This window comes from Pectinophora gossypiella, chromosome Z (genome assembly GCF_024362695.1).
Source record: "Pectinophora gossypiella chromosome Z, ilPecGoss1.1, whole genome shotgun sequence".
In the NCBI taxonomy this organism is placed as follows: Eukaryota; Metazoa; Arthropoda; class Insecta; order Lepidoptera; family Gelechiidae; genus Pectinophora; species Pectinophora gossypiella.
The window spans coordinates 2656967-2672069 of record NC_065433.1 but is presented as its reverse complement, the minus strand read 5'-3'; the positions used below and the strand labels follow the sequence as shown (position 1 = coordinate 2672069).

Below are 15103 nucleotides of genomic sequence, written 5' to 3'. Positions count from 1 at the left end.
CGCTCGCTGTGGGTTAGTTACTCTTGCGATGGATGTACCTCTGACGACACCAACTGGGATACAGTCGTGATCGTTTTTCATGTGTTATGTTGTGTATATCAGCTTGCAAACCGAGATAGCCCGCAGCGGGTTAAATACCCGATGGAACAATGCTGCCGTAATTTAATTACGTGTTTGTATGGGTTTCATAACGTACCCGATCGGCAACAGTTTCATATTAAAACTTCCATAAAATCTGTAACAATTGCCACCCACAAATATGATTACCGGATTTTCGTATTTTGTTGGTAACAAAAAAAATCCCTTTTGCAATATGTAATAAATACTACAGTCGATGCGACGACGCGACGGCGGCGATTTTTTAAATTAATTCCCAACCTACCTCACCAAACCATAATCATCACTTTTGATTAGAGTATAAAAATATTTGTCACATAGGTAATTATTATAAAAGATACTGAAGAATTGCAAGAATTATCAGTTCTCTTGACTCTATTAAGTTAAAGAACCTTTTAAAATAACAATGTGGATAACAACAAGATACGCACAAGAAAAACCACAGCCCGCAATCCAAACAATAAAAATATCACGTAACAAAGGATAATTTTAGTTTAGAGATTACAGTGGTGTCTGGTTTTAAAAGTATTTTGTACGATTTATAAGAAAGAATATTCGCCACCGCGCCGCCTGCGCGGCTATGAGCCATCGACACCAGAAAACACATGATCTAACTTTTGTTTGCGATCGCGATGATAACGTAAGACTCATAAACCCGACACGAAATTTAAACTATAAGACTCATTTGGCCAACAAGATTCTTATTTACTTATTCTTAACACTTTCCTTCTTTTATATTATCGGTAAGTAATTGAAATAGGTAATTTAGGACAATTACTCATGAACAACAGACGCCTATACTCAAGTCCCATCTTATTTTTCTCACAAAAGGCATTCCAATCGCAAACCACCAACTAATGTTGCCAATTTTAACTTCTAACTACTAATCTAACTTAGCGATATCTTAGAAAAGTTTGTGTTTTCGAGTGCCTGACTGGCTGGCGGAATGCGGGGGGATTGGTGGTGATTTTTGAACTGTGTAGAGTGTCGACTTCATGTGTTGGAACTGTTGGGAAACTGCACAAAACTTACGAGTATGTGTGTGATTCCGCGCGAGAGTGATGCTCCGGCGGCGTGCGAGCAAGCGCGCGACCCGTTACCGACTAACCACCAACCGGTACCGACGGCCGATCGTCTCCACCACGATGGCGGGAACGCGGGGACTACGTAAATGACTCCACACTTGTGTATGGAGTAAACCCACACTCGTGTGGAGTTACTCCACACACACCATCCGAGACGCGACACCATACCCAACAACGCATTCACCTAGCTTCCATTCTTCAAACCCTCCTTAACATAACTTTTATTGTATCTATCGGTCATTCGATCATTTAGTATGCAACAACGCGTTGATCAATGGAAGTCGTAAAACTGAACGTAAAATAAACGGTGTAGCTACTTAAATTTGTTTTTAGATGTGCACGACGAGATTGTGTACATTTGGATGATATTATTTACTTGTTTGTCTTGTCTTGTCTGTGAAATATTTTCACGAATGCACGAATAAAGATAGGTAGTTTTTGAATGAATATTACGTGGTTAGGTATCATATTTTTATGTCCTTCCCCTTGTAGTCCCTAGTAGGGTGCGTAGAGCCATAAACACGTCGCTTGTAAATGTTGGTCCACGGGATGATGAGCAGCTGAACGTGTTTTGTTTTTCTTTGCTCCCAGTTCAGCGCAGAAGCACGGAAAATCAAAAGAATCAAGTAGGTACATTTTTCACTCTACGGCGAGAAAATGAAGCGCTAAAGTACAGGTAGCAAAGTACACAGAGCCCGATACAACACTAATCCACAACATTCTACCGTCTTACTAGCCACTTATAAAATTTAAAGTGTCCGTCACTCACACGTATTCGATACTGACAAAGTTTGTCGTGGGTTTTACAAGACTTGAGCCACCGGCACCTCACCGGCACTTTCTGAAGTTTCAAACGACACTTGTCCAGATTACTTAGCCGGGCACCTCACAGGAGGTGGGTAGTACCTATTCACAAGTATGCGGAAGGTGTAATGAAACTGGACTATAGGTGCTCCACTTCATTAACGGGGGCGGGATGGCCCCTAGTTTTGAAAACAGCCTTTGTACTTAAATCACCGTGGTAACTTGTAGGAATTTACATCGGATCACCAACTCGTTCTTTGAGTCTATTTGTCAGCCTCTGAGGTCCAATGGTACCTAGAGCAATATGCTCACGATTCAGAGGTCCCGGGTTCAAATCCCGATTAAGACAAATCCCAAAAAATCACTTTGTGATCCCTAGTTTGGTAAGGACATTACAGGCTGGTCACCTGATTGTCCAAAAGTAAGATCATTCATGCTTCGGATTGCACGTTAAGCCGTGGGTCCGGTTACTACTTACTGATGTAAGTACGTAGTCGTTACATGAGTCACGTCAGGGGCCTATGGCGGCTCAATAATTACCCTGACACCAGGGTTGATACGGTTGGTAATCCACCTCACAACCCACACGATACAACGAACAAGAAGTCTATTTGTCGCTTTTTAACCGATATTGGTGAAAAATAAGGTTCTGTGATCGACTGTACATTGTTTGACTGATTTCTCCGTTAATTGCGGACCGATTTTAATGATTCTTTTTTTAAAATAATATAGGCTCGCGTTTGACGAGTCTCACCTGATTCTTCTTATCGTGTGGGTTGTGAGGTGGAATACCAATCTCGTCAACCCTGGTGTCAGGGTTGCTATTGAGCCGCCAAAGGCTCTTGACATGGGTCATTTTAAGAACTAGTCCTGTTGCGTCCCCATTCTCAATTTGAAAAGGCTTTCTGCGACAAAACCGTATTTAGTTTGTATAACCGGAAGTTCTGTGTTGCGTGTTAGAGTGGGTGAGTATGAACTATGAAGCATCATAGTGAACAATGCCATCGGGCCGTCAGTGCGTTGCATTTAGGATACTTACTTTTATTATTATTTTTATGATTTTGGTCTGCTTACCCCGGTGGAAAATAGACTCTAGCATAGCAATGCTATGCTAAAATATTACCAGTATCTTCGCTTTAAACACATTATCCTCCCTTGCGTCGCGCAGTCGGGTAAAAAGTTAGAGAAATGTAGCAGGTAACTTAGTATCTGTCAAGAAGTGCAAAAGGTAAGGTTAGTGCAGCTGTTACATTTCCCGGTAAACGGATTAGCAATGAACTTAGGAAGTATTATTAACCTAAAGAGCTGTTCGCTCAGGAGCAGATTTTATATGGGTTCCTCTTCAAATTGCTAGCTCAAAGATTCTTTAACTACATTTAATAAAATCAAGCTTATGTACTAAATAGAACGACTACACCACATCGAAGCAATTCATTTAAAAAAGAAATATTGCTATTTGGCATTTTGTGCATTGCCCACTTAATTTTATACCTATGCGCAAATGTCAGATATCAATATTGCTTTCTGTGATGAATCGCTTCCATTAAGCCTTTTTAACAGACAGCCTCCGTGGTCTAGTGGTTAGAGCGTTAGGCTCACGATCTGGAGGTCCGGGTTCGATTCCCGATGGGGACATTGTCGAAATCACTTTGTGAGACTGTCCTTTGTTTGGTAAGGACTTTTCAGGCTTGAATCACCTGATTGTCCGAAAAAGTAAGATGATTCCGTGCGTCGGAGGGCACGTTAAGCCGTTGGTCCCGGCTATTAGCCGTAAAAACACCTCCACCAACCCGCAGTGGAGCAGCGTGGTGGAGTATGCTCCATACCCCCTCCGGTTGATTGAGGGGAGGCCTGTGCCCAGCAGTGGGACGTATATAGGCAGTTTATATATATAAGCCTTTTTAACACAGAAATTAAGGAGTATATATTTCATTAAGATAACATTTTATTTTTAGATAACATTGTTTTTTATTGTTTTGTATGCTCCATATTCTTTCCGGTTGATTGAAGGGAGGTTTGTGCCCAGCAGTGGGCCGTATATAGGCTATATATATGTTATGTATGTAAAATGTCATTTTACAATCGTCTCAATGCGCGGTAAGTATAAGATCTGTCAAAGTACGTAAACGCCCTGAGCCGAGGTTCGCGCCCAACTGGGCACCCTCAGGCCTGTTGTCTTAAACGTTGTACCGGGTGAGAGCCTTCAGCGCTCCCCATTTGTCCCGCCAAGTAGTTAATGCCATCTGCGGCAAATCTACAATAAGTCAAAAAAAAAATCAAAGTACGTAAGCTAGTGTTGTGACGTTTATGAGCATAGTGATGCATCAGTCGATATTAGGTCGATCGATTCTTCTAACAGTACATAGATATAATACATACATAAACACACGCCTGCAATGGCTAAAGGGGTGAGCTGAGTCACGTGTGATGAGAAGACAACTAGCAGCCATTTTTCGAAATCATTTGACGAATGTGATGAACCGTGAGAGGAGCTCGGTGGCGCAGCGGCAAACGCGCTCGGTCTGCGATTGTTGAAGTTAAGCAACTTTCGCAAAGGCCGGTCATAGGATGAGTGACCACAAATAAAAAAAAAGTTTTCATCTCGAGCTCCTCCGTGCGGAAGGCACGTTAAGCCGTTGGTCCCGGCTGCATTAGCAGTCGTTCATAACCACCAATCCGCACTGGGGCCGCGTGGTGGTTTAAGGCCCGATCTCCCTATCCATCCATAGGGAAGGCCCGTGCCCCAGCAGTGGGGACGTTAATGGGCTGGTGATGATGATGATAATGAACCGTGAAGTGACAGATGGTCAACCAACCATTGTATTGAAAGAGAAGGGATCTGTCGGTTTTGCCGACATGTCTGGGAAGGTAATCCGTTGAACGAGCTCCATTTTTTTTATTCGCTACCAGTCCAGTTCCAGCTTAGAGCCACTAGGACACCATGGTTTCGCCACCACGATCGCGCCACAACCTACTCGTATCATGTACTTAAGGTTGACACAAAAGAAGACTAAAAAGTCAACTTGAAGCGCGCGCTTGAGGCCAAGCGCTTCGCTTCATCTTTCATAATGCGCACATCCAAGGAATAGAATGGGCGTTGATGTTTCCTGTATCTTATAACCTGGGGTCTGTAAATCACGGGTGAATAGGCATTTTCTGGGTTCCATCGTCGATCTCTTCTTCTCCTCGTGGAAGAACGAAGTCAAGAGCAAACCCAACTTAATTAAAAAAAAAAGATTAATCACATTTCACGTCCTTTACAACGTGAAGTTATATAAGATAATTATAAAGATATATAATAAACTATAGAACAGCTTGATACTAGCGTGTCAGGATAAATTTTCGACTCAATAATATTATGGAAAATATTTCGGAAATCCACGTGAAAAGTCGAAAGTGCAGCACTTTCTGCGGGGTCGGTTAAAAAAATTTAAGAATTTAATTTTATTACTGTGCGATATAAAAATAAATTTGTTCGCAGATAGTTGTCCGGTTGGAACAGGCTTCTAAGTAAGAAAATGTGTACTCCATCTGAAGCAAGTCATCTCAAGGATCACCCTTTAAGTAACATTAATCGGGGTTGCCTCGGCTTCACGCGTTCAACGCTCAACAGACAAAACGTCTTAACTCAAAATACTGCGACTTTAACCCCTTAGTGCTACACCTTAGAATCACATTCGCGACTACAAATAGATTTTACAACTCAGCTAGTAATATTTCAAAGAAATAAACATCATAGCAACTTCAACGCATTTTGTTGGAACGTAGTGTATTTTTTTTTAAAGAATAGTACAGATTTTGTTTAAAATAAGAACTTACAGATATGGCCAGTGTTTCTATTTTTAAATATCCCGCGGCAATCATGGTATTTCCGAATATAAATGAATTTGAATTCAGAACTAACTTTATTATTGTTTTATTTTAATTCCCGCGTGAAGAAACAGTTATTAAGTAAGTATTTCGTTCTGAATTCAAATTCTGATATACGATAAATCTAATAATTGATGAACAAGGAAATTAGCATGCGTTAGCTTTCGAAAATACGTAGACTCTTGAGGGATATTAAGAAAATATAAGCCATGTATGTCTGTCGACTTGACAAATAAATAATGCGCTGTACAATACGATACAATTCACAATCTCACTAAGTGGGAAGAGGCAATTAAATATTAGAAGTCAACTTACTCCCTCGCAACTTGGTATTTAGTTCATTGAAATTATGAAAGCATTTTGCAGGGTAAATACAAAGAAATTATGCTGCCGGTTTCCTAGCGACGGGTTTGTTAGGCCAATGATGTCGCAACGCCAAAGATTAAAAAAATACTTTCTAATGAGGCGTTATACTATCAAAGTGTATTAGTAATTAAAATGAAATGGAGCTAAATAATAATGCTGCTGATAATCGTAACAAGATTATGCGACCCCGCCGGAGTGGTCGACTATTTCCCTCGGTCGATTAATTCTTTCAAATATTTTTCCTCCCCGAGGTTCGCGTCAAACCTGTTGTCTTAAACGTTGTGCCGAGTGAGAGCCTTCAGCGCTCCCCATTTGTCCGGCCAAGTGGTTAATTCCATCAGCGGCAAATCTACAATAAGTCACGTAAAAAAAACGAATCTCACGGTGCAATATGATTTCGGCTTTCATTCGCCAAAAAAACAGTTCATCGTTTTTGAAAAGGACACTCATAGCACACTGGACACTTCATACAAACAACCTCGTTTGACACAGACACCACACAATTACGTTATCGTACACACGCATATGTGTGTGTGACATCTGACGCCATACGATTTAAGTCTAAACTGTGTTGACTGAGGGGGGGGGGGGGGGGGGGGGGTGAGGTAAACCTAGCTCGGACGCGGGTGGGGAGGGGAGAGTTGCCGTTCTTTACGTAGGTAGTATTATTCCTTAAGAATGTAAGAATAAGATTTTTAATTGGACTGTCCCGATCTCGGTCTCTAGTGAATTGAGCCTAATAGCGAAGCACTACGGCTCGGGTTATAAATGACGGACCTAATATGTAACATGACCTAATATGATCAGGTGCCTGTTTCATAACACTTACAATTGTAAATTACAACGACAATTTGGTGTTCATTACGTAGCTAATATGAAACTGCAAAATATTTGTGATCACACACTCCGCAATGTACATCACATTGTTTTTGTAATTTACAATTGTAAGTTTTATGAACAGTCTGCAGGATTATTTCCCTTTGGGATAGGCACACGGAACTCCACTTACTACTTACTATCTTGAAACACCACTTAAAAACGCCATATTGAAGCAATTCATCTAAAAAAGCAATATTCCAATTTGACATTTTCGCATAAAAAAGTAAGTACGCAATGTCAATAATTATGCAATAGCAATATTGCTCTATTAGGTTAATTGCGTCAATATGGCCTTTTTCAGCCCCTAGGTGAGATTGATAAATAAACCAGTATCAAAAAATCAACAGCATTTAGTCAGGTAACTCAATAACCCCGTTAAACGATGAATGATGAAACAATATATGCTTTCAATCGCAGACAATTGAACTGACAATGGACAATCAAGTTTGGCATTACTGAACTGTGAGCACCAATGTCAAATTCGGAAGCATTAAGGATCTGAACACAGCGAACGAAGTACAATGTGGATAAAAAAACCGCCTCTCCAGTTCTGTCTGCAACAAGTATCATTTATACCCAAAATTTTGTGCAGATTTTCTGTAAACCTTCCCAAGTGCCTTTTTTTGACGTGACTTGTTGTAGATTTGCCGCAGATTGCATTAACTACTTAGCCGGAATCCCAAATGCCAAGGGAGAGGTGAGGTAATGAAATATACTACACAGTTCACACCTCCGCCGGACTCGTTCATAACGACAAAATAATTATTAAAAAACTGCATTTTTGTAGCTGGCTCAAAATTCAAAATTCAATAATATCTTTATTTAGTAGGTAACATCGTCAATTTTTACATAACGAATGTCTCATCCGCCTTAAACTACTGCAGCTTCTCACAACCTGTATAGCTGCGGAAAAGATACTGCAAGAAAAACCTCGGCAATTGAGTAATTTAGCTGCCTAATATCAGTTCTCAGACAGTTAATCCCATGCATGCAGTTTAAATGCAGTCCGTCTGTAATAGTACAATTTTATACAAAGCAAACCATAGGCAATCGGCTTAAATTAAGGCGGTTATAACATCCCATTGTCGAGTCTGAGTAAGCTAAGTACAAGCGACAAATACAGACTTTTCTCGCTATTATGTCGTATAACAAGAAAACTTTAACATCTGCAGCGCTTAAGGCCGCGAACTAGACGTTAGCGATAAGCGGAGCGACAAAACAGCGATAACAGTGAAGGCGCGACTAAATCAAATGCACACGTTATATAATCTATGACACAGGTTTTTATGGTACCACTCTGACTCTAGTAGCTGGCGGAGAAACATTGTACGAGAAATATACATTGATACAATCGGTGAACGTGGTACAGTGGTAGTTATGTGGTGCAAACCTGGTTATAAATGTGTTAAAAATAATTTTCACTTTTATTATGGTACTTATACAAAATGAATTGTGAACTTTTATTTTTCATTTCCTTTTTTTAATTCTTACATTACATGTATGGACATTTTATTGTCGAACCATGATAAAAGATGAAAACTTTTTTATAGATTTAAGGCCAACATTGTACCACATAACTACCTTTGTACCAACGTTTCTCCAAAATTCAAATTCAAAATTCAATAATATCTTTATTCAGTAGGTAACATCGTCAATTTTTACATAACGAATGTCTCATCCGCCTAAAACTACTGCAGACGCCTTCTACTAGCACACACTGTGTCACAGATTTAATAATAGTGCTTACTTTTATAAAAAATAAAATAGGCTCAAGACTATATCCTCAGTTGGGCTCTTCAGAGGTACATCCATAGCAAGAGGAACGTAGTACCCATGCTTCACCAAGTTTGCGTCCAAGCGTCAAAAAATAGCTTTACCAAGAGTAATGTTTATGTCATTTATAATAACTATAGGCTACTTGACAACCTAGTCAAATGAGACTTGACTTTACTTTTTACAAAACGTCAAGACTACAGTTTTGTGTGTATGCAAATTCTGTCCTATGACGACATCAATGAAACCGGTCAATGGTCGTACTCATTGTTACTTAATTCAAAAATAAAATTCGAAAATAAGTACATAAATAAAATGAGATTGATTTTTGATCTTCTTAGACTGACTTCTATTTCTAGATTCGCATTTTACAATTCATTTTATTGGAGTCGACTAGGCATAAGCGTAACTATCGATCCGGCCGCCCGCTGTCGCTTCGCTCGTCACCACGTAGCTTCCAGTTGGCGCCCTTAGACCAGGGTACCTAAGCTTTTTAACTCTACTACGGATACAATACATATTCGAACAATAGCGAGGAAACATGGACTACGCATCTTCCTTGCTACAATGCATGCAATGCTTCCAATGTTACCCACATCTTTAGTAAGTAAATAAATATTTTGTCTGTACAGAATCTGAGCGCACGGCAGTGCACGGTACAAGTCGAAACACCGTCTCACAGTGCACTATTTTCTCAAACCGTTTCCAGACATTTTTAGCGAAACTTTAAAAACACATTGTTAAAATACTTATGATAGTTATTTTGTGGTTGTTTCCTCCCCAACAAAAAAATTGCTAATTTTAAATATAGTCCCATAAAAACGAATTAATAATACTCACTTTTATTATTATTATTTATTTTTATTTATTAATTAATTTTTATTTTTAAAGATTCACGCACTTTATACATAGCAAACGTCGGGAAAATTAAATTAATACGGTGATTTTTTACCTTATTTAACATTTAATCACATAAAACCCGTTATAAATAGTTTACTGTCCCAATAATTCTATGCAAACTCAGCGACACTAGCGCTGCGGCCGCGGGTCCTTTTTAGTAGCGCGAACTACTTTAAACTTTAAATTATTATCTTCATTTTGTTATAAAGTGGTAGTATTTAATTTATTTCAAAAACATATATTATTTGTAAGCATCGTTTCATTGTATGAACAGAAATTTATCGGTGAATAGGGAACTTAATGCGCATTTCTGATAATTGTAATCAGTGGACACAAAGTGCGGATTGATGGGTGCATAATAAATATTTTAGCAATTGAATTCATTAACGCACTGCTCAGTCATAATAATAATAATGCAAAAAATAACAACAATACAATATAAAGCCCTTTATCTCTCTTTTTTCACACTTTATAAGTTTGTCTTACTCATTGTTGGCCTCAATTTTATACGCATTGTATATGTCACCGTAAAATTGTAAATAACGTTAGATTATAATCTATCTCGCGATAAATTGTGAAACGTAATATACTGCTTACAATTTAACGTATTATTATTCGTCAGATTATAATCTATCGAAGTAAAACTGTTAAATCACAATCTTACAATTGTCAAATTGTCAACTGTCCGACAAAGAGAAAATTATATCGAAAAAAATCTGACTCGGAAGGGATTTGAACCCGCAGCTCTTGTGAAGCCGGACCGAGTGAGTTAACAATTACACCACCGAATCCTCCTCCTGTCCATGCGAAACTCTTTGATCTTTGTATTTGGCTGTATCAGTAATAGACGGCGATACGGCTCACCACACCCCTATCACGTTGGTCTAACAGAAAGCTTGGTAAGATACCTACGTACTTATAGTTCACATTGCGATGGATGTACCTCTGACTACCCCAATTGGGATATAGTCGTGAGCTTATGTTATTTTTATGTCCCCTCATTTTTGTCCAGTATCCATTAGCTTCCAATTCAAGTTAAATTCAATTTTAACATCGTATTGGAATCGCAATATCACTGAAAGACGTCACACAATGGCTTTATAAAGAGCATAAAAACTTTATTAAAAAAAAAAATGGCTGGAAATATCATAGAGTTGTTAATGTCGAAAAATGGGAGAGTATTTTTTGAAAGGACTTTTGTTTTGGTTTCAGCTCGCGTCCGCGTGATGACGAGTTACGGGGGCAATAATTTTGGATATTTGCAGTTTCTGACACGGTTTAGTTTACGAACGGACGTACATGTGTTATTTCGTCGCGGTGTGTTAGAGGATAAGAAATGCCGGTCGAACGTATCGCGGTAACCCGGCTTTGTTTAATACTTGCACCTTTCTGGGAACAAGTCGTTAAACGAGCGCATAGTACGCCGGGAGTCAGATGTTCGCCGAGGCTGCAAATTAGTAAACATACATACATACATAAACTCACGCCCGTAATCCCTAATGGGGTGGGCAGAGCCACAAGTAATCAAAGACAACTTGCAGCCACTGTTGATACGAAGTCCAAAGATGGATATGATGAACCTTATGGTGATAAGGGATCAGCCTATCGCCCATAACATTAGTCCATCATGTTAGAGGACACAATCCCTCTGTCGGTTTTTACGACATGCCCGGGAAGAGAAATTAGTAAACTTGTATCAAATTAGTATCCAAGACATAAAGACAACGGCCTCCGTGGTCCAGTAGTTTGAGCGTAGGGATCACGATCCGGAGGTTCCAGGTTCAAATCCCGTTGAGGACATATCACAAAAATCACTGTGATCCCTAGTTTGGTTAGGACAATACAGGCTGATCACCTGACTGTCCGAAAGTAAGATGATCCATGTTTCGGAAGGCACGTTAAGCTGTTGATCCCGGTTACTACTTACTGATGTAAGTATGTAGTCGTTACATGAGTTATGTCCGGGGCCCTTGGCGGATCAATAGTAACCCTGACACCAGGGTTGGTTAGAGCGTTGGGATCACGATATCGATCGGGTTCGATTCCTAATGGGGACATTGTCGTAATCACTTTGTGAGACTGTTCTTTGTTTGGTAAGGAAATGTCCTTACAAGCTGCGCACTGCGCGCGAGCAGCGTGATGGAGTCGCAGTGGAGTATGCTCCATACCCCCTCCGGTTGATTACGGGGAGGTGCCCAGCAGTGGGACGTATGCATGTTTATGCACCCCATTTCATATGTCCATATCGGACCAACGGCTTGACGTGCCTTCCGAATTACGGATCATCGGACAATCAGGTGATCCTGTAATGTCGCAATCAAACTAGTGATCACGAAGCGATTTTTGTGATAATGTCCCCGCCATGATTCGAACGCGGAACCTCCGAATCGTAAGCCCAACGCTCCACCACTAGACTGCAGAGGTCATTAGTAAGATGATGTGATTTCAGAGGCATATGGCGAAAGGCTGGGAGCGAGGTGAAATCTCCCGCCATCTTCCCGGCCTATTATACCTACTTCCGGCCTACATGTCAGGTTATTTGCGGAGCGACTCGATGTTGTCACTAAGAGGTACTCACTTCGACTACCTGACGTCACCATGAGATAACTCACTGCACACATGCCACATTCTCGGCTTAGCCAACCCATCCTTGATTCCTAAGCCGGCTCTAGACTACAGGCTTACACAGGATGTTAGTAACATCGTAACGAAAACTTTGAGGGATGATTCACGCCATGATTCTGAGTTGATGTCTAGTAAATCCACTTGATATTAACTCAGAATCATGGTCTGAATCACCCCCTCAGATTTTTTTAAGATTGTCACTTGCACCCTGTACAAGTACATACAAGTAGATAGGGTGTTGGTGACATCGTAACAAATACTGAGGGGGATGATTCAGACCATGATTCTGAGTTGATATCAAGTGGATTTTCCACAAGAGGATTTTTTTTACATTGTCGGAAAATTTATGAAAATAAATTATTTTCCGTTGCATACTTTTGCGACGGAAAATTCTACTAGACATCAACTCAGAATCATGGCGTGAATCATCCGTCAAAGTATTCGTTACGATGTCACTAACACCCTGTATTCTTGCACTACAGCATAATTAGCCCAGCTCTTTTAACCCATTAATATACCTTTTAATAGGCGTGCAATCCACAAACAGGCAAACATATGCAAAAACCAAGTGCAAGATAACTTCATTACCATACCCGCAGCTAATGGCAGACGTAATCGAATAATCACGGCAACATTACATCATTTATTTTATTGAACAATGACATTTAAACTACCAAATGGAATAGTAATTAGTAGTAATCAAAACTCTGACTCAAGTCGTTGTTTTTCATCATCATAAAATCCTTATACTTCGATCGAACAATTATTACAAACCATTATGGTACAAAAACAAATAAATGTAAGAAAGAAAATCCGGCAAAAGGGTTAAAGAAGCGTTCGTTTGCATGGAGTTGGAATATATCGTATTTCTTGCATGTACCAAAAGGGGACATGATTACTGGCGCATGCTTTGACAGACATAGTTTAAACAAAAAGTGAAATACTAAGTCGGAACTATGTCATAAAATGTGGTAAACGAGGGCCGTGCACGCAACGACCGCTTGTCCCCGAGCCCGCGGCCGGGACCGCCGACACGCCGATCAAGACAGTCTGCTCACTCTAAAAATACTCCTACAAAACTCTAGCTAACCGCCTTTTTATGACGTCTTATTTATTCCATCAATCAAATTTGACATTTAGCACCTTTTCACAGCATCCATCAGCACTAGTAGCACCTAAAAATGACTAATAGTAGCACCTATTAGCACCTAAAAATAACTAACAGTAGCACCTATTAGCACCTAAAAATGACTAATAGTAGCACCTATTAGCACCTAAAAATGACTAATAGTAGCACCTAGTAGCACCTAAAAATGACTAATAGTAGCACCCAGTAGCGCCTAAAAGTACCTAAGTACCTGAAACTCAGGCCCGTTATCCTCAACGGGGTGAACAGAGCAGAGAAATCAGAAGACAACTTGCAGTCACTTTTGATACGAAGTTCTAAGATGGATAATTACATTATGATGAACAGAAGCGTCTGGAAGCAACAGTTAATTAAAATAAATAATTATGCGTTAAAGTATACGATGTTACAGTATAAAACCATACATTTTGAATATGACTGAAAGTATATTTAAAACTCATGGTAGGCATACTTTATGTAAAAAAGCTTATTAAAAGATTAATCGATATCATAAAAATGATTTTTTTCTCTAAGTATGAAATAACTTGTAATGTATATATTGATTCAAAAGATGTCTTGCTATTGCATTTTCTTGTCATTTCTTCTCCTCAGCCATAACATCTTAAATACAAAGAATGTAAAATTGACCTTCAACATTTTCCTCCATCATAATTACGTTGAATAATGCACCTAAAAATGACTAATAGTAGCACCTAATAGCACCTCAAAATGACTAAATGACTAATAGTAGCACCTATCTAGTAGCACCTAAAAATGACTAATACATTATTCTGAGCCTGAAACCCTTGAAAAAAAAAGGTTAAACTATCCAGCCTATTACATTGCGAGCAAATTTATTGCCGGCGGTTACGAGGCGATCTAGTCGGGTCAACGGTTAAAGCACATCTTAATATAAACAACAACGCTCATCGTAATAAACCCAAGATTGTTTGGACTTATTAAAACTGATTTATAGAACGGGATTCGTACCTACTATGAGTACATACATAAAGAACGAGTGACATCACAATGTTATGGAAACGCGTAGGAGTATCTAATGTTGCAGGTTATTTATAGAAAACTTTATTTATACCGCAACACGCCATGCCCTGTTTATCAAAACTTACAAGCCCTGTATTACAAGATTTTTTCTTGTAAAAATGTTCATTATTACAAGTTTGTGTTTATCAAAACTACACATGTAAACTACATGTTACAAGTGTCAATATTTATTTTACAAGTATACTTTACAATCCCTGTATTTCTTTTGATAAACGTAATTTACACGTACTTGTCAATAAAGTAGAGGGATTGTAAAATATACTTGTGAAGTAAATATTGACACTTGTAACATGTAATCTACATGTGTACTTTTGATAAATACTTACTTGTAATAATATCATTTTTTTTTTGCTTGTAAGTTTTGATAAACAGGACAATAGTCGTAAAATCCGACAGAGGGTTTGTGTCGTTTCTAACATGATGGACGATTCTTGACTTCTGATTACTTGTAGGTCTGCCCACGCCTTTAGGGACCAATATGTAGAAGAATAGATCT

At 39.2% G+C, this 15103-nt stretch overlaps 1 protein-coding gene across 10 annotated transcripts in view; it reads right to left on the bottom strand.

Moving 5' to 3' along the window:
* LOC126380054 (basement membrane-specific heparan sulfate proteoglycan core protein-like) overlaps positions 1-15103 on the bottom strand; it is a 275688-nt gene that overhangs the window by 142833 nt on the left and 117752 nt on the right. Inside the window, exon 1 of one of the 10 annotated variants that reach the window (XM_050029221.1) lies at positions 1150-1282. The exons of the other annotated variants lie outside the window; for them this stretch is intronic. The gene's annotated coding sequence lies outside the window, so the exon portion shown is untranslated. Of the gene's footprint in view, positions 1-1149; positions 1283-15103 lie in introns of those variants that run through there. 10 annotated transcript variants of the gene reach the window in all.